The sequence below is a fragment of the Passer domesticus genome, chromosome 1 (genome assembly GCF_036417665.1).
Source record: "Passer domesticus isolate bPasDom1 chromosome 1, bPasDom1.hap1, whole genome shotgun sequence".
Classification (NCBI taxonomy): domain Eukaryota; kingdom Metazoa; phylum Chordata; class Aves; order Passeriformes; family Passeridae; genus Passer; species Passer domesticus.
Window position 1 is genome coordinate 17,854,247 of NC_087474.1, and position 25,799 is coordinate 17,880,045.

General features: G+C 42.1%; 1 long non-coding RNA gene across 1 annotated transcript in view; it reads left to right on the forward strand.

The window, feature by feature from the left end:
* Nucleotides 1-25,509, forward strand: part of LOC135287178 (uncharacterized) — a 42,446-nt gene extending 16,937 nt beyond the window's left edge. Inside the window, exons 2-4 of the long non-coding RNA XR_010351008.1 lie at nt 12,951-12,995; nt 13,992-14,125; nt 24,979-25,509. This is a non-coding gene — a long non-coding RNA (uncharacterized LOC135287178). The remainder of the gene's footprint in view (nt 1-12,950; nt 12,996-13,991; nt 14,126-24,978) is intronic.
* The last annotated feature ends 290 nt before the right edge of the window (nt 25,510-25,799 follow it).

Sequence of the window (25,799 nt, forward strand, 5' to 3'; positions counted from 1 at the left end):
AAAGTTTTGAAGCTCCATGAAGCCACGTTCCGCACGGCCCCGCGTTCCGCAGGAGCGGAGGCTGGGGAGCCACGGAGCTGCTGGGCTGCTCCTGCTCCCTGCTCTGCCCGGGACAGGGGGACACGGAGGATGGGGATGGAGACCCCTGGGCTGATTGATGCGGGCTGGAGGCCGCTCGGGCCGGGCGCCAACACCTCCTCCACTTTGAAAGAGTTCTTTGAACCGCATCTGTTTTTTCCAGCAGCTGAAGACGAGTCAGTGCTAATCCTAAGACTGGCCAGGCTAACAGTGGAGAAGTAAAAATTAGTTGTTTGCTGACAGGGTTCTTTTTTTTCCCTAGTTTTTGAGGATATTTTCATCCCAGCTCTGTGCTCCAGCGTGTAATGCATATCCGTTTGGGAATAAAGACTGTGATTCTTGTATATTTAAGTGAGTGCTGCTGTGTTTTGTAGGTGCTTCTCTAAGCAGTGAAGTGTGGAAATGGAAATGATTCATTTAACTCTTGCAATTTAGTGTAGGTACCTAAGGGGAAGGGAAGGGAAGGGAAGGGAAGGGAAGGGAAGGGAAGGGAAGGGAAGGGAAGGGAAGGGAAGGGAAGGGAAGGGAAGGGAAGGGAAGGGAAGGGAAGGGAAGGGAAGGGAAGGGAAGGGAAGGGAAGGGAAGGGAAGGGAAGGGAAGGGAAGGGAAGGGGTCTACCAATACAAAATATTACAATTTTGCAATTTATTTTCACACAATCTGTAGTATCCAGTATATGTCTATTTTTGGTTTCTAGTACAGGACATGCATGTGTTTATTCAATGTAACTAATGGTAATCTCTCTGAAATGAACTAAATACTAATAACACCTGTTTGATGGTTTTATATGCAATTGCTCCGGAATTTAATGCTTCCTAGGAAAACAGAACTGCCTCCTGCTTCAGAAAAGATCTAAAGTGACTAGGAGATGTAGCAGAATTACAGAGGACATTGATTCAGTGCCCCTGTTCTGTGTCATAATTTTTTAAAATCTAAAAGCCTAATCCGTTTCCCAGCAGAAGGAAGAGCTTTTAGTCAGAGAATGAAGACTTAAGATATACTTTAATTTCTCAGCACTTACTCTTTGCCATATATAAGTTAGTTCATTCAAAGACATCTGAATAAAAAAGTAGTGTCCAGGTGTTTGCTAAGACACTCTATCACAGGGTCAGTGTTTTATAAAAAATATTTTTCTTTACACCACACAAATGTCTGATTTTAGAATTATTATTAATGCCTCAACGCTGGGGAGCTGCAGCTCAGGAACACTGTTATAAAAACTAAGGGGACCTTTATGACATTCCAGGACCTGATCTTTCAGACAATCCAGAGAACAGATACATTTTTATATTCAGAAGCCAGCTCTGATTGACTTTGGCTGAAGGCGGGAGAGTTCAGGACCCTGCCAGTTCCCCAGCCCAGGGCGTGGGTTCGGTTTGGCAGAAAAGAGGAACTTACGGTTGGTGGCAGCGTGCGAACCCTGGGCTTTAGGCAAGCTCTCAAAGGAGCCTGTGGCACAAGTGGGGCTGGAATTGAAAGGCAACTCTCAACTGTCTTAACCACAGCCCAATTCTCTCTTCTTGCAGCTCACCAGCGGGGTGGAAGGCTGCAGATTTAGCGCCCAGATCGCTGCTGCGATGCAACGGAATAACTGCTCGCTGCAGCACTGCTGATCTTCCTTGCACTGGGGCTGTCTTCCTGTGGCAGGGGCTTCCAGAACTGCAGGAGTGGGAATGGCAGCCCATATTGCCCTGCAGTTCCCTGGAGCCCTTTTCTTGGGCTTTGCTTTCTTCACCCTCTTGCCTCACACCTATTTCACACTTACTCCCCTTCACTGCCAGACTCCCTGCCCCAAAGTCCTCTCCAGGCTCTTTATCCCAGGCACCTTGCTGAGCTGGCCAGAGCTGCCACTGCCCGTGGGCCATAGCCCAGCCTGGGACTGCTGCTCCTGCCCAGCTCCTTGCTCCCATCATCCTGCTCCCCGTGTGAGTCCCTCCACCTCGGCACTTGCCAGGCTCCAAGGCTCTTATCTCCCCCCTGAAACAGAGCTCTGTCCTGTGCCCATTCTCAAAATCAGTTTTTACTGCAAATGCAGAATTACTTCTAACCAGTTATGAACTTCAGGTTTTTATTTTGAGATACACAATTCCAGTGTTTTCCTCACTTCTGCCCCTTCCCAGAATAGCAAGAGAAAAAGCCAGGACACTTAGATAACTGCCTGCACAAGTTTCTAGTTCTCTACCCAGAACTACAAAGGCTCTTCCAAACCAGATCCAGATTTTTGGATCTGTTTTCTCCTTCACTTTTGTCTTCAGTGTGGCTGAGCTCTTTTCCCTAAAGTTTTCAAGTAAGTCAAGTGGAGGCAAACACTCTGAATGAAAATTTTAGCCTGGAAGTTCAAGTGAAAACAGAATCTTGTAATAGAAAGTGCCAAGACCACCTTCACTCAGGCAGAACGATCAGCTTATCCTGTAATTCTCCTTTATTCTTTCCATACCTTCCTACTGTTGGTCCCCATTATGAACTGCTAATCAAAAAAGTTTGGGAATGAGTTCCAGGAGAAAAACCTCAAAGTGTTCCAAAGGACTGATTTTGAGAGAACTTCACCAGCAGAATTAACAATAGAGTACAGCAAATAAGGCAAATTAGTTTTAAATGAATATCACATGGAAGACATACATAATTAGTATAATCTTACAGCGAAAAGAGAATAATCTTAATACAGAAGTTCTTAAAAATGTATGAGAACACTCGCAGAAGTAAAATGGTCAGACACAGCAACAGGTAACAGGCAAACCTGGCCCAGGCATGGGGGTCCAGCTGGCGGGGTCTCACTGCACCTCTGGGCAGAGAGCAGTGCTGCAGCAGAGTTCAGGGCTGGAGGAAACAGCTGCAGGGCAGAACATCTTTTACATATTTTACTTTTACATCTAATTGCCAAAGTAAAGTTGCATTACTGTCAATAAGTACATATTGCATCAAGGATAATGTGGTCAGCAGGACCAGGGCAGTGATCATCCCCCTGTACTCGGCACTGGTGAGGCCACACCTTGAATTTTGGGTTCAGTTCTGGGCCCCTCACTATAAAAAAGGACATAGAGGTGCTGGAGAGAGTCAAGGCAGTGGAGCTGGGGAAGGGTCTGGAGCACAAGTCTGATGAGGAGCAGCTGAGGGAGATGGAATTGTTTAGCCTGAGAACAGCAAGCTCAGGGAGACCTTATTGCTCTATACAATTATTCCAAAGGAGACTGTAGCCAGGTAGCAGTCAGCTTCTTTTTCTGAGTACAAATAATGGGACAAGAGGAAGTGGCCTAAGCTTTTTCCAGGGGATGTCTAGATTGGATATTTGGAAAAAATTTGTTCACTGAAAGGGCTGTCCATTCCTGGAATGGGCTGCCCAGAGAATGATTAAGTCACCGTCCTTGGAGGGATTTAAAACATGTATTAAGAAGTGTAGATGTGGCACTTAGAGACATGGTTTAATGATGAATATGGCAGTGTTAGATTAATGGCTGGACTTGATCTCAGAAGTCTTTCCCACCTGAATGCTATGGTTCCCACCTGAATGCTATGGTTCAATGGAAAATGGTGTACGTACTCAGTGTACCACTTTGGTTTTGAAGAGCCTAGATTAATCTTTAGCTTGTTTTTAATGGCCTGTGTTTACTCAGGCAAAACTGATCTGGTCCTGATAACCCCTGTGACTATTTTTCTTATTGCAGCTGCTTCTTTTGCTTCTCTTTTGAACTTATGCCAAAAGCTTAAGTGACAGAAAAATAGTAAAGTTGTCAAATTTCAGTAGACCTGTGTCCCTACTGCCATCTTCATCAATATTTCCTGCTTGTCTTTCACCCTGTAAGTGGGCTCTGGATGATGCATGTACCACATCTGTGCCTGTGCCACATCTGGCAGAGCTGTGGAGCAGAGCTGGCCCCCCAGGGGCTGCTCAGGAGCTGCATGTGATACTGGGGACAGTGCAAAGGTGTCTGGTTTGTCCCAGGTATGCTGAAATGTTCAAGCACGCAGCAGTAACAGCCTGGGTAAGTACAACTATAAAACTTTATCACGTGTCAAAAAGATGCTGTATCATCCTCTGGACTAGGTTTTTATGAGGGGAAATGCTGCCTGCTCTTTCGTGTTGCTGAAGATGTTTTACTAATCCTTTCCTACTTCCTCATTTGCCAGGGAGAGGAATAGTGTAAACGAAAGGAGTGGAGAGAATTCAGGTTTTGGCAGTATTTCAGTTAGAGGAGGTAAAGGAGCCAGTGCTCTGTTAAAAGATGCTTCAGGAAAAGCAATTTCTCTTTACAGCTGGCTGGAAAACTGTTGCAGTCCTGTTAAAACTCAGGACTGAGATGGGATCCAACTGCAATTGTTAATTCCCAAGTAAATTTCACAGGAGTTTGGACAGTGTTTATCTGTGTCTAATGGAGAGTTTCTGCTTTAGGCAACCTCATTCTTCTTGAAAATGGTGTCAAATAATACCTAAGTCAAAAATCCCTTCTGGTGACACCACACAAAAAAGACTGAGATATATTCTGACATAATAGCTACTAATCACTGCTAAAATATGGTACCTAAGCCTCAATATGGTACTTCAGTGAAATGCAAAAATGAGTAATATTTACATTTACTTCAAAAGTAGATCCAAGTATCTATGTCTGCAACCAGAATCTTTCCTGAGAAATTGTTTCAGTCAGAGAGTAGCCTTATGAGTGCTGAATTGGAGTCTCAAACTTGCAGGATTTCTCCCAACATTTAGCTGTGATGTACTAGTTAAAGAAGACTTGATATTTGTGCTAGAAGTGCCTTCTAGCCATTTGTAGTAATATTACTACTTTCAGTTAATATTTGGTGTCTTGTATGGCATATTGTGATTGACTTGTGGATGAGGAGTGAAATAAGTGGAAATAGAAGATTTCCTTGGGGTGACAGCTTCTCAGAAGAGAGGCAGAAAAAAACTCAGCACCTTTGAAGATACTAACTAATTCTTTGGGAATAGAACAGTTAAAATTGGGATTAAATACATTTTAATAGGTTGCTTCATTAGTGGTTCAGCTTCAATAAATGTTTGGTTAGCCTCCTTGGTTTGCTCTCACTGGAAAAGTTACTGATCTGAATAGTTTCATTAAGTACTTGCCTATCACTTCAAGTCACTCACAGTCTGATTTTCAGCAATTAAATGTAGCCAAAGCCTGTCAGCAGGTAGTTGGTAGTCCCTTTTAGTCACTGCCAAAGCCAATAACAACAGGTCAAAACTTATCCTTTTCTGGGCTTTGATTTTTTTAAAAGAAACTAAAATGAAGACACAAGATTCACTCAGAGTTATCTCCCCAGGGCTGGCTGAATTCCACGCTTCACTCAGATCACACCCCTGGTCCCCCTGTAACAGTCCTAAAGGTAAGGGATGTAACAGACATGGAGAGACATCACTGCTGTCTTTAGTGTGGCTGGAAAGTGTGCTACCTGCCCTGTCCATTCTGAAGATTTCCCCCAAACCAGGGCAGCAGTCCAGCTGGGATGAGACATGTGGGACCATGCTTGGGGAGGGCTCCAGCTGGAAGTGGCCTTTGGTTTGCATTTGGGAAAGGATGGTGGCTGAGATGCACAAACTGCTGCTTTGGGCTTGGTGGGGTGAAAGCAGCAGTGCTGTGCACCCTTCCCAGCAGGCAGGACTGGAGCTGTGGGGGTGAGAAGTGTCTTCAGCATTCTGCCTCTCTAGGTAATGTTTTAGTGGTCAGATCAGCTTGTGCCTCTTAACAGGGTGCACAGCAAGGGTTTCCAGTGAATCCAACTATTGGAAAAGGTTTTTCATACAAATAAAAATAGTTTACGTACCTGGTTGAAGAGAAGAAATCTTTGCCCTTTTTGGAGTGTCAGGATGTGTCAGTTTTGCTTGGTTGTCATGGTTAACCTTTGGTGATGTTCACACAGAGGCTGATGCTGTCTAATTCAGACCCCCAGAGCTCTCATTTCATCTCAGAATTACTCACAAACACAAAAGCAAACACAGACCAAAGTATCTGTATAACTGAAGCAGATGAAACACCTGGAGATGTTTGCAGGGTTTTTAGCCCAATACCACTTCAAAATGATAAACTGAAATAATAAAATAATTTTGTCTAACTGTTGTCACTTTATTTGTAAAATTTCACTGTTGCAAATCCAGGTCAGGAAGACCTTGCTAACAAGGAATTGCATCTAGAAAAAAAGGAAAGGAAAGGAAAGGAAAGGAAAGAAAGAAAGAAAGAAAGAAAGAAAGAAAGAAAGAAAGAAAGAAAGAAAGAAAGAAAGAAAGAAAGAAAGAAAGAAAGAAAGAAAGAAAGAAAGAAAGAAAGAAAGAAAGAAAGAAAGAAAGAAAGAAAGAAAACAGGAAAGAAAAGAAGGAAAGAAGGAAGAAAAAAAGAAAAATAACATTTTTTGCCATGTAACCATCTTCTGTTAATTTTCAACTCTGCTTGTGTGCAGAAACCTACTCTCAGTCAGAGCTTTGTATCAGGATATAATCACGCATCTTTGCTTTCAATTCTAAAGCAAATTTAAGAAGATAAGAGGAGAAATTAGACAAGCGCTTTCCTTCCCCCTGGAGGCTGAAGGTGACACTTCTGAGCTGTAGCTGGTCTCTTCTAAATCCTGGCCCTTGCAGATCAAGACTTTAAAAGAGTGAGGGTGTGTCACTGCAGCTGCTGCATCAAACAAAATCAAAGAGATTTGATTAATATAAACTTCAAAATCAGTGCCATCTTTCCTTCACAAAATACTTCAAACACAGCAAGAAATGTCATCTCCCAGATGATGAAGGTTAATCTACCTAATCTCTTTTCCTTCCATCTGAATGCAAACTACTGGAATATACCCAATTACCTCTCACCAGTCAGAAGACATTCCTCATTCCAGCAATGTCAATCAGATTTTAAGAGGAGATTTACAGTCCTTTTGTAATATCAACATGGCTTCTGAACCTGCAAAGCAAAGCAGGACAGACAAAACAGCAAGCACAAACTCCCACTTGCCACTCTGTCAGAGTGGGTGTTTAAAAGATTCTGGGTGAAATTTGCACTTTAATTTGAGACCTCTGTTCAATGGCAGGGTCTGGAAAAAGTAGGATTTGACCAACTGTCTGTAGTGTGACAAAACTGACAGTGTGACTATATTATTTCAGACAGTAAATTTTCATAACATCATCGGTTTTTAAATCTCGGAATTCCTTAAATTTACAGATGAAAGGCTTTTTTCTAGTGTTGCTATTTGTTGGTTACAGGAGCTTTGTGCAGCCAATGAGTTTTAAGACTGAAGCACATACATATGTGTACAACAAGCTCAAACTTTTTTCTTCACAGAATTATACTATCTACTGTGTAAAATTGCTGACACCATAGAAAGTTAAATTTTTTGCCATCGTAAGAGATTTCCAATACCGCATCACTCAGTGAGTAATACCTCTTTGTGGACTAAACACATTTTTTGTTTCATGTTTTCTACTGTTATTTTACTCTAAACCTGCTTGCCTTCTGCTCATTGTTTTGAATCAGACATTCAAACTATCTGAGTATTCAGTGAATACTCAGCAGTCTGAAAGTGCAGAAGTGTTAATTCTGTCCCTCAGTGCCTGTGAAACATTAAGCAACCAAACACATGAGCAGGATTCTACATGTGGTCTGCTTCATAATGTAGTACAATTAAACGTTTGGCTTTAAGCTTGGAAAAAAGGAACAATTCTAAATCCCTCTGTGAGGTTATGTTGCAATTTGAATTAAATTGAAACAAAACAATCCTTTTCCCCTTCTCCTTGTACTTACATCATACCTGGAGATCAGTGCTGTAGTACACAAAAAATTCATGTGTCACAGTATAATGTAGTCATATTTTCAAATTCAGTTGACACCATTTAAAAACTCGTTCCAAGTTGATAGTCATACTAAGATAATGAATGAAAGTATTACCCCTTGTAGAATTAATTAACTTGATGTGCATATTGAAATGAGAGACAAATATAATCATTCAATGTTTCAGTTAACATTCTATTAACTTGATGATTTATATTTCTAAAAAAATTACGTTGCCTATAGAAAATTTTTATGAGTCTGACTTGAGTGGTTACTTTAGAAAAGTAAAATCTAGGCTCTTATATTCCTTAGTACTTTCCTGTATTCAAATTGCCCCTTGGAACCAGTCATGGTGAGATTGCTGCCAACTTTCCAGTTGCTAGAGAATTAAACCTAAATAAAGTAACTAGTTGCCAGACAGAGCAATGGTCTGATGCTTTTGGCATTAAGAAATATGCATATGAAGTTTTGGTATTGGGTTAGTCAGCTGTGGTGATTGAATGGAAACGGAATTGAAGACCTCAATGGAATTGTTTCAACTTCAGCAGTGAGCTCCCTGCTGTCCCTGCAGGCACCTCCTGGTGAGCCATGCTGGGACATAATGAATTGGAAAACAAAGGGACAACTACTGAAAAACACTATTAAAATAAACTTCTAACTCCTGTCCATAATCCCAGGGTTTGAGGAAAGTCAGCTGGAGGGCTGCATTTTGGCTGAAGGGTGTAGGAGGGCAGGGCAGAAATAAATTCAGCAAGGTTGTACTGTCCTTTTTCAAGAAGGAAAGCAGGTGAGGAAGAAGCTTGGGCTGGGACCAATGCTGGAGTCCCTCATGGAGCCCTGGCAGCTGTGCTGGGGTGCCTGGGGAACGTGCAGCTCCTGCTTCACTGGCCCTGGGAGAGCAAGGATGATGCAGACACAGCCAGCTCCGCTGCCTACCTTCTTTTCTGAATCTTTCCTGTGGGATTGGGTGGTACCAAGAATGGCTCATTAAGTCTAGCAACATTTCAAAACGAAATACAAATGTTCAGAATCCATACTGTGGCATTATTAGGTTACTGGGGTGAACTTTTTAACATCAGGATTTCCTGTATTTCATAATGCATCCAACAGTTATATTGGCCAGTTGACAACAACCAACAAGAGCAATGAAAAATCAACTCCCATCATGGCAAAATTAACAGCAGGGTGCTTTTAGATGCCACGCAAACTCATTTGCTGTTTCATGTACTTGTTTGTAATCTGGAAAGAAGAGAAACAAAGGGAGAAAGAGGACTTTGAAGATAAAGTTATGTAGATTAACTGCTACGAAAAAACCTATAAGGGAAGTTGGCTAAGATTTAAACCAACTAGAGAAACAAAAAGATGGTAAATTAACTTCAGTGTTGGTAAATACAAAGAACTATACTCTGGGTGGAAAAATACAGAATGTTTCTATTCCTTTGAAAGACCCTTGACTGTAAGAACTTTATGGTGTTAGATTGCACACGCACAGAAGAGACATTAATATTGTAATACCTTTGCAGAAACACAGGTGAGATCCCCCCTGGGGGAACAAGTACCTTCTGCTTCAAAAGGGTGTTCCTGAATTAGAACACTGGTGTGCAGGACTGAATTACCCACATCTAATCCCATATGTAATCTATACTGAGGACAAATTCAGTTACTTAAATATAGGTATTGGTTTAATTTTGGATGCAGTAGGAATTCTTCCCTAGTGTACTGTTGCATCCCAGAAGCACATGAATCTCATAAAAGGCCTTTGATATATATTACAGCTTCACATCATAGTCCTGGAAATGCAAAACAATTGAAGTAGCTCTGTGTTTAGGCAGATTAATTTACTTTTTAAAGTTCTCTTCCTTTTTCCTTTTTAATTTCTTTTTGGTGCCCTGTTTAGCTTCCAAAAATCTCACTCATGCCCAGAGAAATTGTTTCCCTTTTCAGTGCACAGCTGAAGAAAATACTTATGATGCTATTTCCTGTTCTTACTGGGGAGCTGTGAAAACCAGCTTTTGGTTAAGCACTGTGTAGGAACTCCTTACCCAGTGTTTGTATGGTCTGTTTGCTAGAGCACTATTAAGAGAGTTCATGATCTTGTCCTTATGGCATGTTTGAACTGTCTGTTTCATTTGACATCCCCAGCAAATAGAGCATCCTCTCAGTATAATGTCATGTGTCTGCCCAGCTGGCAACAGTGTAATGACAATGAGCGTGGAAATTCATGTAGAAAATTGTAGAAACAAGCAAGAGGATAATTTTTTTTTTGTTTCTTTGTACTTTTCATTGCTAGGTGACAGTAGAACTGAGCAGATCTTTTATATAACTACAGTAGTTCACATTCAGGGAGCCATTTTCACAACTGTGAGGGCTGGATTTTCCCTTTTATCCTTAAAAGAGAGCTTAAATTCTGATTAAATTGCTTGGGGTCACCTGCAGTGCACACGATGTCGCATTAGTAAGTAAGCATTAGGAAGTTAAATATAAGCACTGTTAGCTTTGTCTGGCCCTGCATTCAATCACTTGTCGAGGAACTGCACTGACCAACTTCTTTCTAATCCTTTGTATAGTTATAGGGAATTAATCTAATACACCTGACATCCTCTCCCTTTAATGCAGTTAGTGGTATTTTCCATATTTACCTCTGGGTTTTCATTCTATTTATAGCACAGAAACACCCACCATTTCCTGGGCAGTGTGACATGTAGCTGGCCATGCTCAATTAGCTGGAGAACAGACATCCTAACTGTAGGCGTGACCTGACCGAGCGCGAGGAGATGAATTAACGAGACAAAGAAGCCTAATGATTATTAAGATGTTATACAGATTTCTCAACCTTTCCAAATTCCTTTCTGAAGTAAAGTGCCTCTTTAAATTATGACCATCTTCACCTCCACAGCCTCACATACACATGGTGTCTGCCTTCTCTTCTTACTCTGGTCTCCTTCCCCAGCCACCAGCTCAGCCATGCTCTGTGCTATGTCCTGCCCCACTGCCCATCCACCTTGCCCTGATGTGGCTGGACACAGCCCATCTGCCAGCAGCAGCCTCCTCTCTCAGCATGACTCCTCTCTTTTTTTACTACTCTGTGTTAGATGTTTCCAGGCCTGCTTTTCCCATTCCTGCTGGCTTTCCCAGCCCAAATTGCACGAACAGACCTCACTCCAGGGAGCGTTCCCATGCACTCTGGCTGGGGATACTACCCTTGGAGAAGGACTGCTGGGATTGAGCACCCCATGGATTCCTCAGCTATGGGCTGACTCTTGTTCCCTGTGTAACATACTCTGTTTGAAGGTCAGAAGTTGGGAAGAGTTCTGGCTGGATTCATCTTCTCCTTATCTGGTTGGCACAAACCCTACCACTACCCAGTGCAGTCCCCACCTTCGAGACCTTGGAAAAACAAAATTTTTCTCTTATCACTCAGTGTTTATCTTTTGTAGACTTGCAGGGTATGAAATTGTTCTTTGATGAAGCAGATGGCTCACTCTGTCCTCCCATTTGTTTATGATATCTTGACACCTGGTTCTTTCATTTGTATTTATGGTGAGATGCTTTGTTTCCCTGTGAGTGATCAGAATCCAGATTCCTTTTTAAAATCTCCATTTATCCACTTAAAAACCTGACTAGGGAAACTTTTTGTTTTCATTTTCTTGCTTTATGGCGAGATTTCCCTTACAGAAAAGCAACAATATTTTCTTACATTGTGGTGAATCACTACAAGGGACTAGCTGGGCCATGGCAAAATGTGGAAGTGTTTTTGTGTACATACACATTATCTACAAGCGGTTTTTAGTGTGCTTCAATATGTCTTAGTAGATTCCAAAACTTCTCATTAATGATTTATTTCTGTGAAGAAGCAAATTACAATACAAAAGTTTGAGCCTGCCACATGTGCCCTCTAATCTCTCATTTTAGCAGTCCAATGACACATTTGCCAGTGTAAAACTGAAGTTAATTTGTTGTCAGTTTTATTATTTGTTTTTCTTTATGTTCTTCCATTTATTGCTCTCTTTGTATTCTGTCTGCTTTCACTTTCCTTCCTCTTCTCTACTTCCATTTCCTTTTCCTAAGGTAAATATGTTCTTAATATTTAGTTCCTGCCTTTGGCAGCTACATTAAAGCCTCATCTGGCCCAATTTAATGTCATACATCAAGGCCAGCTTTAGAGAAAAAACTAGAGGCTGCACAGTTACCTTTCAGTTTCCTGAACCTTGTCAGTCTAATTCCCTGAAGAGCAAGGGTTTATAGCTTCATTACTTTAAAAAGTTTTTTACTTCTAATTTGTGAATTATTCCTACTGCATACATGCAGTACTCCTAAGCAATTTTTTTTTTCAGTTCTCCTGAGCACTTTACTTTCTCTTGTGAATTAATTCCACAAACTGGTAATATATGACTTCTTCTGAGTAAAAAAGTATTTTCTTTCATCAAATCCATGTTTTTTACTATCACTAGCTGTCTCCTTGCTCTTATACTAAAAGAATTATGCTTTTTGCCCCTGTATATTTTTGATTCCTCTCATGTTCCCTGTCAGGTAAACTGTCCCAATCTCTGAAAGTTTTCCTGTGCTTCTTTTCCTTTGCCATCTATCTCTGAAGCCATTCTGCAGCTTCTTTGTATTTTCTGAGATAACCTGACCATAGGACATCAGTTTGAGTGCAAATCTTGATTCATACACTATTTCCACTTCTTTCTATCCACCTCCAGTGCTCACACTGTGTTTGCTTGTTTGTCCACCACTGTAAGTTAATCAGAGCCACAAATACACATCAGAGGTCCACAGGGCCAGTAAAAAGGGATGTTTTTGTGGTAGCCCTGTGGTTAGAGCACTTGCCAGGCAGTAAGTCCATTTTCTCATGCGAGAAAGTGCTTAAGTGCTCCTGACAGAATTTCATAATGCTCTTCCTCCATTAACCTCCTGTTGCAGCAAGTTGCAGCTTAATTATAGGCATTGTTTATTAGGAATGTATTTTTTGCTTTGCAGTATCTTATCATCCCATCAAATGTTCCTTTACTGTTGTATTTGATGGATAGATCAGAAATCCCATCTCTATGCTATTCTTCTGAATCTACATCTTTTTACATTCTCTCTTTTTTATTCTCTTTGCAGGGTATTTCCAAAGAAAACTTCTTTGGAAATGTTTGCCATTACCAGGTAAGAGGTTCCTATTCTCTTGATCAGTCCTGTTTTAGGTAAAAAAACCAAATGAGCCCAAAGGATGCATTGCTGAGAAGTAAGTACTCCTGCTGTATTTAATGTAATATATGTATTTAATGTAAGATAATATAACTGTAAGAACAATTATCTTAAATAAATATGTATATGGTATAGGTTATCCTCCTTCTGAGTTAGAGAAATAGTAATTATAGTATGGAAGCTATGGTATTTTGCAAATCAATGTTTCACAAAGCAGTAAAGGCCTGACAGAAATAGAAACAGCTCTGCATGAACTACTGATGGTCAGCTGTGGCCAGGATATAGAACAAAAGTATGTGGCTTGGGAGACATCCAGGTACAGCCCCCATAGTAACATGGCTTAGGCATCAACTGCATGTGCAATGCTAATGACTGGAATGTGATTATGCACTTAGTGTCTGGATAAAGTAATTAAGCAATTGAGCAATGTATGATGGGCATACAATAAAAGATAATAGCTAACACGTGATGCAGCATAATGAACATAATCAAATACTTGTAAGGGGAAACCAGGGTCACTATTGAGGCCAGTTCATCATTTGGAGTGATCCAAACCTTTGGATGGATGGGATCGCATAAAATACAGCTGGGGCAGCTGTCAGTGCTGTCTTCTCATCTCCAGAAAGGAGCCCGAGAGTCGAGTGCTCAGCTGAGTCTTGTGGCTGTTCAGCAGGTGGTTGAGCTGAGTGTTTGGAATAGATGGGTAAGAAATGGGCTGTGGGGCAGCCTGAGCCCTGGAGAGCTGACAGTCCCTGCACAGACAGGTGCCATCGTGGGACAGAGTGGCCCAAGAGGTGAGTGACACTCTAAAGGAGCGGGCAAGTCACACATTTGATTTTACATAAAAACGTGCAAGATCTGGCAGCTTTGGAAAAAAGGTGCAGCTGTCTCAGTATGTGGCTTTGAAACTTTGGGAAGGCAGGTAGTGACTCCTACCTCTCTTCATTTCTGCAGGACAGTGAAGTGCTGGCTTCCTTTGTTTATTCCACAGTGATGTTTGGAAACCTTTGCTGCTTTATTTCATCCTCGGGTTCTTCCATCAGACTGACCTGGAGTTCAGTTTCAGCACTGAATTGTGCTTCACTGCAGTAAGTGCTGTCCTTACATTAACTTTCGTGGGTTGATTGAGAATTGATTGAGAACATTATGGCAAATGCATTTAAGGAACAATTGTGTTTCAAGGGTTATTGAAAAATGTTCTGAGGTACAAGAAATATATACATAGGAGAGGCTTAACACACAGGCTAAAAGACTAGAAATTTTATTAAGTCTGAGACCTAAAACTCTCCTAAAATTGCCTCTAGCCAGTACAGTGTAAGGCATCCTGCATAAGCTATCTTTTTAATAACTTCAACAGAAAAAAAGGACAAAACTATCAAGAAGCATATACTTTTCATTTATGCTTGGGATTGATTTCTAGATAGGTATGAGAAAAGGGCTAAGTGAAAGGCATGTGATTGCATGAGTGAAATAGCAAAAGCACTGATATGTTAAGTCATGAGGTTGCTCATCTAAAATCTTCAAACAGTTGGCTCAAAGCCTAAAGAGAACATACAAGCTTAGGTACAGATGAGTTGTCTTGAAATGTCTGTTGCCTCTAGCATAGATTGTGTAGATAAGAGGAAAAGAAAGGAAAAAAAGGAAAGGAAAAAAAGGGGGTCTAGTAATATTGCTCTTTTTGATGGAGAAAATTTGCTATTTCGCTCCTTTGGACTGAATGCATAGAGCCAGATATTCTCCACAACTCTCTAGTCTTTTTCTCTCTACTTTAACAGTTTTCTATTTTACTAAAAGCACTATCAGGAAATTTCAAGATTTACGACATTTTTCAGAAATGAAAAATTCTTGGAATCAAAGGCCTTGTGACAATCTTAGTTTTCTATCTCTGAAAATTTCTGAAATAATGCTTGAGAAGAAAAGCTTGTGACTACAAGAAGAAGTAGAAAAAGGAGTGATAAAACCTGAGTATTAACAAAAAAAACCTTCAAAAAGTAGAATTCTACTTCAGACTTTCCCCCCTTTTAGCTTCGTTTAGTAAGGTGTATTATAACATCTTTAATAATCTACCTTCAATGTAGTATCCTGCAATTCTACAGCTCTACCGTCAATGAGAGACACACATGGACACATTGTTCTCTAATTAAATAGCTTAACAGCATAAAACTGTATTTTTGACAAACTCAGACCTATTTAACTCTGACATACTGATATAAAATGTCCAGAGGAGGGACACCAAGTTGAATAGAGGGCTGGAGTATCTCTCCTATGAGGAAAGACTAAAACAATTTGGATTGCTCAGCCTGGAAAAGAAAAGGTTGTGGGGACTTGGTGAGCATTTTCTATCTCCCAAAGGGAGCCCGCAAGGCAGCTGGAGGGCTTTTTACAGTGGCATGTAGTGATAGGACAAGAGGCATGGCTTTAGACTGAAACAGGGTAGGTTTAGATGGGATATTAGGAACACATTCCATGCTGTGGGGGTGTGACACTGGAAGAGGTGACCCAGAGAAGCTGTGCATGCCCCATCCCTGAAAGTGTTCAAGGCCAGAGTGGGGTGGGGCTCAGAGCAACCTGGGCTAGTGGAAGATGTCCCTGCCCGTGGCAGGGTGGTTGGAACTGGGTGCTATTTAAGGTCTCTTCCAATCCAAACAGTTCCCCCGTTCTATTGTCCTGTGATCCAGCGTGGCATCTGTATGAACTAGAGAACAAAGCGGCGCGGTGCCAGAGGAAAGCTCTAACAATATTTGTCCTCATTCCTGTGGCATCGGAGGCCGGCAGCGGCAGCGGGCCGTGCCGCGGTGACAGCGGGTGACAGCGGGTGACAGCGGGTGACAGCGGGTGACAGCGGGTGACAGCGGGTGACAGCGGCCACAACGCCCGCCGCGCCCGGCAGATGGCGGCACCGCGCAGCGCAACCCGGCTGCGAGCCCGGGAACGGCCGGGATCGGCTCTGGGAGAGGGGAACGGCCGGGATCGGCTCTGCCAGGGGGGAACGGGCCGGGATCGGCTCTGGGAGAGGGGAACGGGCCGGGATCGGCTCTGGGAGAGGGGAACGGGCCGCGATCGGCTCTGGGAGAGGGGAACGGGCCGGGATCGGCTCTGCCAGAGGGGAACGGGCCGGGATCGGCTCTGGGAGAGGGGAACGGGCCGGGATCGGCTCTGAGAGAGGGGAACGGGCCGGGATCGGCTCTGAGAGAGGGGAACGGGCCGGGATCGGCTCTGGGAGAGGGGAACGGGCCGGGATCGGCTCTGGGAGAGGGGAATGGCCGCGATCGGCTCTGGGAGAGGGGAACGGGCCGGGATCGGCTCTGCCAGAGGGGAACGGGCCGGGATCGGCCCTGGGAGAGGGGAACGGGCCGGGATCGGCTCTGGGAGAGGGGAACGGGCCGGGATCGGCTCTGAGAGAGGGGAACGGGCCGGGATCGGCTCTGCCAGAGGGGAACGGGCCGGGATCGGCCCTGGGAGAGGGGAACGGGCCGGGATCGGCTCTGCCGGGGGGAACGCGCCGGGATCGGCTCTGAGAGAGGGGAACGCGCCTGGTTCCGCTCTGTGAGGAGAGGAACGCGCCTGGTTCTGCTCTGCAACAGAGGAACGCGCCTGGATCGGCTCTGGGAGAGGGGAACGGCCGGGATCGGCTCTGGGAGAGGGGTACGGGCCTGGTTCTGCTCTGAGGAGAGGAAAGCGCCTGGTTCTGCTCTCTGAGAGGGGAACGCACCTGGTTCTGCTCTCCCAGGACAGCAACGTGCCTGGTTCTGCTGTCCGAGAGAGGAACACTCCTCTTCCCCATCCCTGTTCTCCAAGGAAAGGAAAGCTTCTCTCTTTTCTAGCTCTGCCCACCATGGAAAGGGAAGTTCCTCTCTTTTCCCAGCAGCATAGTTCAGGTTCTCAGATGCACCTTGCAGTCTGACATGCCTTATTTGTGCGGCAATCTACAGTAGCCTCTTTGGTTTTACATTTTTTTTCCCTTCTCCCTGAGTTATCTAAAGTAATTTTTCTGCTACATGGGATCTGAAGGGAGCAAGAGCCTTAAAAAAAAAAATTGCAGAGAAGCTCTGTTACACAAGCTGCCTTCCTAAGTGCTGTCTCCATCAAGCAGTTGATACGTTATTCTACTTTCCACCTACATTTACCATCGATATAATCTTTCACTTTAAAAATAATATGCACACTACTGGATATGCAAATGCACTCAGTGCTTTTATAAAGAGCAGAAAACTCTTCTCTTCAGTTATATTCAACACCAAGAAGTCAGAGCTTGGGTAGGGTGGGCCTTCATAGTGAACTGATACTTCCCTTATCTGTGATTGTGAAAAAATGAGAGGAACTGGTAAAATCCTGAAGAACTGTGGATGGTTTTTCTAGAACTGGTAAAATCCTGAAGAACATGGATGTTTTTTCTAGTTTTTGAAACTTTTATTTTTAAAAATTTTCTGTCTTGGTGCAACAAATTTGTTCAGTTTTCCTGTACAACGTGGCTACTTTTTACAGCACAGCACAATTCGCTGTTGTGAGTCAAAAGAGGACATTTAATTGTGAGGATGATCTTGCAGGGAGACCCCGTGTCCCTTGCATTCTGTGTGAGTCAGTTTATGTCTGCTCCCTCCTCAGTGTTCCTTCAAGGCATGGCAGAAGTGTCTGGGTTACAGGAAAAGCTGTGTCTGGAGCAGCCCCATTGCTCTCCATCCTTCAGAGCGCAGCAATGCCTGGATAACCCCTGGATCTCTGCTCTTCCACCTCCAGCACTCCCTGCAACAGCTTCAGAGCAAACTGGTGATAGATTGCGTCAGCTGTGATGAAAGGTTCAGGGAATTGGGATTGTTCAGCCTGGAAAAGAGAAGGCTTTGGGGTGGTCTTATTGATGCCTTTTTGTACCTAAAGGATGCTTACAAGAAAGATGGAGAAAGACTATAGAAAGACTAAGGGGGAATGGAGATTTAGGCTTTTTTTGTTTGTTTGTTTTATGTCCAGGGGAACCAGGTCTTCAACACAGAAGAGGTAGCTGAAGCTGTGCTGAAAAGAGAGTAGATTTAGATTAGAAATTAGGAAGAAATTCTTTACTGTGAGGCGGTTGAGGCACTGGACCAGGTTGCTCAGGGAGGTTGTGGCTATCCCAGCCCTGGAGGTGTTCAAGGACAGGTTGACTGGGGCTCTGAGCAGCCTGGTCTAGTGGAAGGTGTCCATGCCCAAGGCAAGGCAGTTGGAATTAGATGGTCTTTAAGATCCTTTCCAACCCAGGCCATTTGACAATTCTATGATTTTATGACTAACAGCAGGAGCAGGATTAGAGCATTTTAAAGGAAAGCTTTCTTCCTGACTTCTACTTGGTATTGGGTGGAACAAAGTGAAAAGGAAATATTTATTTCACTTAAAAGGGAATGAATATCATAGCTAAATATATGTGTGAATGAACACCAGATCTTTTAACTTTAATGTTCTTGCAGTTTCTCTCTCCCAATAGCTGGAGTCCTGAATTAGTCATACTTGCTTCAAGCAGTCGTCAAGATATTTGCTTTTGACAGTAAAGACAGCAGCTTAAAAAGGCTTGCACAGGCTCTCAGTGCCGTGCACCATATTTACCAAAAGACTGGGACAGCCAATCTACAAAAGAATGATTTGCAGTATCACTGACCAATGCCAAATGAGCAGCCTTCTTTTATTCACAAAAAATGTCTGCAAATTAGTCTCTCTATAATTTTACTCACCTCTCTGATTAAATATATTTTTAAAATTCAGATGTACTTCCCTCCACATCATTCTGCTGGAAATGAGATAGCTTATAATGTAGTCTGTGCATTTCCCAGAGCTGGCCCAGCACTGACAGAAAAACATCACCAGTGATTATTTGTGCATGTTGTGATCTGTTCCACTGATTCCAAGAGCCAAAAATTCAGTTACATGTCTCCTATGGGTGACTTACAGGCAAATCCATCTTAAATAAGTAGCAAATGTGGATGGTTTGGAGCACATTTGTAATTCCATTTGTTATTGAAAGGGCAAAACAGAGAAGTAGGTATTCCTAGTGTTCAACAAAATTACATTTTATCTGATTTTTTAAATCTTAATCAGCTGGTGTTGACTTTGATCAGACTCAGACACTGACTGTCCTTTTGTTCTCTTCCAAAACTTACTGGATGTTCTGCTTTAAAGACCACTGCTGTGATCTGAGGAGTAGTAGGTCATAGCTGCCTGAAGGTGCTGCTTGATCAAAGTCAGGAGAATACATGTTTACCTTTCTGCTTTAGCCCTGAACCTGGATAGGCACATTCTCAAGCTTCCACACAAACTCTGGGCTTAGTTTCTTTCCTTCAAAAAGCTCACTGTTTATAATGCAATACAATGTTGTAACAAAGCACAATATAGCATGGAATGTATTTGAATATAAAGGCATATGCCCTGGGCTAATAGGAGCTATTTGCTTTTGAACTACTACAATTTAAAAAATGCGTTATTTTAGAAATGCTACATGTAAGGTGTGCACACACAGTTCCTTTTGTTAACTGCAGAAAAGATATTATGTGGTATTTGCTTTAGAGAAGTAGCTGAGATATTCTGCAAAAGTAAAGTACTGTAACTTCTGTACTTATTTGAAATAAAACATATTTTTGCTTCAGTGTAAAAAGCTTTGCTTGTTCAAAACATTTAATTCTGGTTTGAAATTCAGTTGCCACTTTCCCCAGCTATTTATCCTGATCCTCATGAGCTGTCAGGGATGAATCACTCTGCCAAGAAGCCATCCTCCTGGAGGATATAAGCAAGGTTTTCCTCTGAGCCAAGAGCTCCAGGGTGCACAGGAATGAAGCAGGCTCTGTTTTCCCTTTGCAGACTCACAATGCTCCTGGATGCCACTGACCCAGTGAGAAAAAGTCATGGACTCAATCCAGAATCCTGAGACACCTGGCCAGCTCCTTCAGCCTTTTCAGTGGGGCCCTTTAAGTTAAAGAATTTGTTTATAGTAATATTTATCCCTCGCAGACATTTTCCTGGGGCGGTCTCTCTCATACTTCTGCTCATTTGATTAGTTTCCATAGTGACACTTATTTGTAGAGTTTAGAGTTGCTCATAGCAGGTTTCTGCAAATGCCAGCCACATGCATGCCATGTTAATAAGACAAAGTCAGTTCTGTTTCTTTCCCTTTGTGCTCTGATTTTGCTTTACAGTTAGGAGCATCCTTGGGGAAAAAAATAAAACGGTGGTTGGGGGCTGATTTGGGCACAGGATACAGGGCCTGTTTACTGTTCTGGATGGTGTTTTTGACTGGACTTGTTCTGTCTGAATTGCAGTAGCAGCCTCTGAAGGACTGTCTGTCTGCATGAGCTATTATATAAGCTGGGGAAACCTTCCATTACTGCAAGGCCTCTAGACTGCTCCTTTATTTAAAATGCAGAATTATGAGAAAAAGCAATTCACTTGAGTGGTGCCTTGTAGGCTGCCTTTTATCCTAGGCTGAAGTAAGACTTTGCTTTTCTTGTAGGGGAGTTGCTACTATCCTAAAAATAGAAGGCTAAAATCAAATACAAGTTCATGTACACACACACACACACACAGACACACAGGCACACACACACACACACACATCTGACCAGCGTGCCTGGCTGTGGAAGGGATAAAAACCAATCTGCAATAAATGAATGAAAGGAGATCTACACACTGACAATTGACAGGCAATTTCAGGAGCATGGTTACATAAAAACATGCTGATTCTCTGTAGCAATCACAGCAAATTCATAGCAGAACAGAAGAGAACTAGGAAGAAAAGAAGTTATATTTCTGAGCCATGGATAGGTATCTCCACTAGACAGGCATCCCCAAAGGACAAATTCCAGCATTCAGATATTAGATCATTGCATATATTTTTTTTCTCTAATTCTGGGGAAGAATAAGAAGTAGAGAGAATACTAGATTTGACAAGCATTTTGCCACACTGAATATTAGTTCTCTTAGGTTTCTTGCAGAGACCTCTCAGGTTAGTTTGACACATTACTTTCTGCAAGACACTGGAAGATTGTTTGAGCCATGGATATTTATGCATAAAACAAGGCAACAAAAAATTGCTGGAGTTCATAATAGCATATGGCTGGAGGAAAGACAAGGAAAAACACTCCTGGGCAACCAGAGGAATGATTCTGCTCTTGTGCAATGAAGAAAACAAAGAACTCTCTGAAGGCACAGAAATTAACCTAGGGTAAATGTGATGTGAGTCCTGCTGGACTCTGGCCCTGGGGTTCACAGCAATCTTGAATGTACTGCTGAGGTGGAGCCAGAGGAAAGCAGGCTGTGGTGGAAGGATTCTCCTGCCCTGGAAAAGGGGAAGTGTCAACCTCCATAGCACATCCCACAGCAGCCTTTAACTCTTGGTAATGTAAAAGGGGATTTATAAATTTTATTAAGATAAATAAATGAAATGATACTACAAAATAATTGTTAAAACTGGTTAATTATTTAATGAAAAATGAAAATAAGATAAGAACCCCATTTTCCTCTGGAGAATTTTAAGGTAAAAAGTTATAACTGTAGAATGAGAGCTAAAATTTTAAAGACTGACTTTCCTCACCCTCTAGTCTTTGAAAAAGTATTCAGTGGAGGAAAAGAAGAAATCAGGTTTATGAAAGTAAACCTTCTTGATATCACATCAGTGTGTGATAATTTTTAACAGCTTGGCAACCATGCCCTGTAGCAGTTCCAGCATCAGAAAGGAGCCATCAGATTATGAGTCCTGCATGTGTGATGCAGTCAGCCTTCAGGAATACTGCAAAGAGGAGGAGAAAATGTCCTCAAAATCATCCCATGCTACTCAATAGGATTAGTAGGATTTACTGGGGAAACTCTTCAACTCTGTCTCAGTTAGTCAGATGGTGGCTGCAGGTGAAATTTTTCCAAGAAATTGAATTAAATCTCCTTTGAATATGCTTACTGGTCTAAGAACAGCTCTCTCTCTATTTAGGTTGCCTAATTCTCCTTTAAAAAAACTATTAATAATTGTTTTGCTTTGTGGAAGCCCTTAGAAGTTTGAAAGGGAGAAAGCCCTGTGACTAGATAAACACATTGTCTTTCCATTTAGATTTGATTGAGAGATTAAGCCTGGCAGGAAGGAAATGATGATTTTTTTTTAGTTGCATAGTGAACAAAATAATGGCAGTGTATCAAAAACAATAGGATAAGATGAAAAATCTTGTCTAGGACTGAATCTGTGCAAGCATGAAGCAAAGAGCACTGAGAAGAACAGATGGTCTCTCTGGCAGCAGGGAGGGAGAGCATGGCCAAGCTCCTTGGACTCATGCACCCTCCAGATAAGGTGTGTGCATCCAGAGCGAGCAGCAGGGCTGTGCTGGGGTCGTGGTTGCTGCGTGGCAGCTCTGGCAGACAGTCAGTGTGCTGCAGAGCAAAACACTGGTTTGCAATTCAGGAGGTATTCACTGGAAATCCCATCTCTCAATCAGGTTGTAACTACAGACATTCAGCTCATTTTACCCATTTGTGCCATCAAACCCGTAATGTTCTCCTGTGATGGAGATTATACATTTTTGTGGCACAAAGAAATGTGAGTACTGTATGAAAGGCCTTGAGGAAACAAGTAACTCTATTTTAACTGCTGGCACTGGGTGGATCACTGGAAAGAAATATGCTCTACTAATTAAAAGATAAAGGATAAAAATATCAAATGCCTTCCTCATTATATGAGCATCAGTCAGAGAGATGAGTGGAGGCAGGGAGCAGTAATGATACACACATGTAGGCTGACAGTGCCTATAACTGTGAGTTTTGAATCTGTTCCTATTTACCTTGGTTTCCCAAGGAAGTGAGACTTGTGGAAGTGCACTGTCAGTCTGTCCATCCATCAATATTTCTACAATTTCCCTCCAGTAATTTCTGAACCTGGCTAAATTCCATCAGTTCTGACAGGAAATCATGAAGCTATGAAAATCAGCGTGTGGGCAAAATCCAGAGTCTTTCTGACTGTCCTGCCTTTGGCAAGGGCTGCATTGGGAACTCGAGAGCTTCTTTTTCAGTGTGGTTTGCCATGCAGCTCATCAGCACAGGCACTGTCTGGCCAGTCAGCATGGATGTGTCTCAGAGACTGTGTGTGCTGCCTCTTGGTGAGCAGGGGTTTTACAGACATGAGAAAAATACAAAAGTAATGGGCATGGGGCTTTGCTGAGTGTGCAGGAGAACTGGAAACACTGCAGAGAGGTCATAGCTCTCATGTTTGTGGGATCTGCTGAGGCAGGACACACATCTCTGGAAGACCAGACATCACTAGGTCTTGGACTGTTCACTGATTTCCAATCAGGAGTTGCATCTATAGAAAGAATACAGATTCAGGAGAAGATTTTATTATCATTCAAAACTGAAAAGACAACATTATTATTTTTCAAAGTATTTTGGCATTTGTATCTATTGACTCACGGCTGTTGACTGATTCATGGTTGTTGACAGATTCAATGGGCTAAGCCTGCATTTACTCTACTGCAGTGAAGAAATGATTTAAACTGCTCAAGCCTATCATGGTTAAAAGCTTGTTTTTTTATGAAACATTTACAAATTGAAAATCTGATTTTGCATATGGATGTTTGAAAATATTCCTTTCTGAGTCTGATCTCATAGAGGTTGAAGACACGTTAAGGGTTCCTAATGACTTCAGAGACAGGTAGATGTGTTGCTTTAGAGTAAAATATACTAAACATAATTGTGGGGATACCACTTGTTGGTTTCTCTGGGTCTGGATTGAAGGCACTTGAGACAGTAATTTGTGTTTGGACACAAGTGTTTATTATTTCTTATCAGTAAAACAGTCTCATTGCTGTGAGTTTGGCAGTTTTTCATTAGAAGGCACAAAACAGCTAAAATTCTCTTGTTACAAGGTCTTTTAAGACTAAACTATCTAATTAAGAACTGACACCTAGATTATTTTCCCTTTTAACCCAGTAACTGATCCCTGGAAGCCTGCAATGTGGACTTTTCTGCCCAATTACAAAACATCACCCAAACCCATAAAGAAGAAGGAAGAAGCATGAAGAAGAAACTCAGGATGACACCCTGTGCCTTCCATCTTGCTTCTATCCATGACATACTAAAAATCCCAAAATCTAAATTTCTCACCAATGATACACCTACACTACTCTCTATAATCTATTTCACACTTTTGTGGATTCTAGTCTATCTTGAAGTCTAGGAAACTTTCTCCATGAATGAGGGTCAAAGTCAGTGCTCCCCTGGGGGTCAGAGTACCCCAGAGCAGACAGAGAAATATTCCTGGTGCCCTGGGTTTCCACACATAATAAGATGTCTGACAGTAACCAAAAAGTTAAATTGTCAAGTTGGTGTAGAACTCCCATGGTGGCAGAAGATATCACTGTTTTAGTAATCTTGGCAGTGGTAAATCTCCAGAAGTGGCAGACAGGCCTCAGCTAATGCTGGTTCAGGTTAAGATGTGGTTAGGACTGTTAGTGACAAACGTGTTTTGCCCCTTTTCTATTTTTAAGAAAAGTGATAATGGGCAAAAAGAAACTCAAAATAATATATTGTGTGCCAGTGATCTTACAAACATCACTTAAAACAACTCTGCTACCTGATTTTTTTAAATAAAAATTGAATTCTGCACTGGGACTTGCAAACAAGTCAGGTTTTTTTGTAGGTCAATTTTTGTAAGACATGGTCTAGAAACCTGTCTCAGGAACCACTGTTTACTGGGTATTCTGTAAATACTTCATATTTGTAAAGTAGTTACTGGCTTAACAATTTTTTTGGAACATAATTGTTTCAGATAATATATTTGTGTTTGAATTATCACTTTGTTTTCCTTGCAAGCAATTAGACACTGCAAAAATGGACAATTAGTTATCTTTCATATGTTAAGGCCACAGACACTTGCTTATCGCAAGATGAGTCAATATCCAAAAAAACTAGAGTTGATTCTCACAAAATCTAATTTCACTTTTCATAACAGGTCCAGAAATATCCAGGAGGTTATAGAAAATTTTGACTTCGAGGTCTGTCTTGTCTCTTCCCGTCTACACAATACCAGATGACTCATTTCTTGTAAGTCCTGGTTGTTTCTTACCTGCTCCTTGTGTTATTATAATTTATAATATCCTATAATGAAGGTCATCATCTTCCTTAATAATTAAATAGGAATTTACTCCATCCCTGTGACCTGGATAAAAAAGTGCATTCTAATGCACATTGGCACTCAAAATGACATTTTGAAAGAAGAGTGGACAGTGTATTAAAACCAAAGAGTGTTTGGCACCATGCCACTCATCCATGCTGCTAGGGAGGGGCTTTGAAGGCACACTACAGACCGGAGATAGATCCCAAGAAGTACCCATCACATGGGTTCAGACCTCCAAGCTCCTACCTTCATTACCCCCAGCTTCCTTATGACTCTCTAGAGCAGCAAACAGACCACGTCCTCTTTTCTGAGCCTGAACTGAGCAGCTGATACTGTGCCTAAAGGTTTAAGTGCAGTGTGCCTGCCAGTACCCTGCAGAGAGGTAAGAGCTGCCTCTGAACCAAGCCTGGTACTAAATGTACTAAATCATTCCTCAGAGCTCTTCCCAGCTTTTTCTTTGCTCTCTGAAGGAGCTGGCCCAGGCACAGCTGTTGTTGTGGTGGGTACACAGGTTACTCCTGCACTACCCTGGCCAATCCACACCCCTGCTCAGTATGGAGCATGCTGAGTTTCTTGTCTGCAACCTAAAAATCAAGAACACATTCTAAAAATGTTTTCTCTGTATAACTTCAACATCTTTAGTTCTCATGCCACGA